The sequence below is a fragment of the Pristiophorus japonicus genome, chromosome 3, assembly GCF_044704955.1.
Source record: "Pristiophorus japonicus isolate sPriJap1 chromosome 3, sPriJap1.hap1, whole genome shotgun sequence".
NCBI classification, from domain to species: Eukaryota; Metazoa; Chordata; class Chondrichthyes; family Pristiophoridae; genus Pristiophorus; species Pristiophorus japonicus.
Genome location: NC_091979.1, coordinates 161,720,169 through 161,722,264, shown reverse-complemented (window position 1 = coordinate 161,722,264; position 2,096 = coordinate 161,720,169).

Sequence of the window (2,096 nt, the reverse complement as noted above, 5' to 3'; positions counted from 1 at the left end):
TATGTTCTTATTAATTGCAGTTCTCAAACTTTGTCTCATTGGAATGTTTAATCTTACTATTCTATTCTAATCTCTCTCCTTTTATATCAGTTTGAACATATTAACTGTTTAATAGCAAACTCCTGAAATTTTTGAGCTGGATAGGTTGGGATTTCTGGGATTGACAAGTGCAATGTAACCTGTTGGTGAAGGAAAAAGCTGTTGTCTAAAGTAGTTGGCTGCAATTTCTCTCGGACTTAGATCTTCCTTTATGAAATGACTGAGCCTTGTGAATAAATTGATATCTTCTATATTTTCAAGGTTCCATTATGTGCATTGCACACTCCCCAGCTGAATTAGAGATGCTTTGGTTATGCCAGTTAAGTGGTGACTTAGTTGCTTGAAAGGTGTGAAAAGAGCATTATTACAGATGCATGCTGATTGGGCAATTTTCTTTCCTTCCCTCTTCTGAATTCAGATTGCACAAATTTGTCCACAGCAAAATTATCCATGCTCCATTTTAATTTCACTCTGTTTTAATAGTCATGAAAACAGGGCAAAAAAACCCTTATTCTCAAAAGAATGTATGAGCCATTTGTTGCTTAAACAAGATCTATTACCTCAGAATAAGTTTATTTTCAGTGTGAACTTTTTTTCCTCTTTGTTTATACATCATTGACATAAGAACATAAGAATTAGGAACAGGAGTAGGCCATTCGGCCCCTCGAGCCTGCTCTGTCATTCAATGAGATTATGGCTGATCTCCGACCTCAACTCCACCTTCCTGCACTATCTCCATATCCCTTGACTCCCTTAAGCTATCCATCTTTGTCTTGAATATATTAAAGACTGAAACTCCACAGCCCTCTGGGTTAGAGAATTCCAAAGATTCACCGCACTCTGAGTGAAGAGTTTCTCCTCCTCTTAGTGCTAAATTACCTCATTCCAAGACTTTAACACCTGGTTCTAGACTCCTCAGCCAGAGGAAACATCCTCCCTGCATCTATCCTGTACCTCTGTACATCGATGCATCCCAAACTTTACACAATGGCCTTGAAATTCATAGAAAAAATAGGAGCAATACTAGGCCATACGGCCCTTCGAGTCTGCACTGCCATTCAATATTGTTATGTATGGAGAAAGAGTCAGACTGAACACTGTGAACACAAAGTAAAGTGTGACCTTTGTCTTTTATTGCAGGTCTCCAGAGTGCCTCTCCAACCTGTGAAGCCTCCTTAAGTACCTGTGCTCCCAAGGGATTAATGGATCCCTTGGGACTCCAGGGGATGAGCCCTCTGTTGGCTGTACAGAGTAAATATAAGTCAACATATATAACAACATTCCCCCGTAAAGTCAATAGTGTAACTATTTACAATCTGAGTCGATCTGGGGCCCTTCTTGCCCTGGTTGATTGTCTTGGTGTGAAAGCTGGTGTTGTTGAATCATTTGTTGGGTCCTCGCTGGGCTGCTGTGCAGCTGACCTTGCTGGGCTGCCTGGTGTGTTGGGCCCTGCTGGGCTGCCGTGGATGATGGGTTCTACTTCGTGGTCAACCGTGGTGCCGGTTGCCACTGGTGTGTATGTTGGAGGATCAAAAAAGGTGGTGTCCAAGTTGGGTTACTCACGATAGTCCGTGAATCAGAGTTTGATTTGGTCCAAGTATTTTCGGTGAATGAGTCCATTTGAAAGTTTGACTCGAAACACCCTGCTCCCCTCTTTGGCCACGACAGTGCCGGGAAGCCACTTGGGACTTTGTCCATAATTTAATACAAATAAAGGATCATTGACTTCAATCTCGTGTGACACATTCACGCTATCATGGTATGCACTTTGTTGAAGCCGCCTGCTCTCTACTTGTTCATGTAAATCAGGGTGAACTAACGATAGCCTTGTCTTAAGTGCTCTTTTTATGAACAGTTCAGCAGGTGGGATCCCAGTTCGTGAGTGGGGTCTCGTGCAGTAACCAAGCAGGACTCGCGATAGGCAAGTCTGCAGTGAGCCTTCAGTTACCCTCTTCAAGCCTTGCTTGATGGTTTGCACTGCTCTCTCTGCCTGACCATTGGACGCTGGTTTAAACGGGGCAGAAGTGACATGTTTGATCCTGTTAAGGGTCATGAAT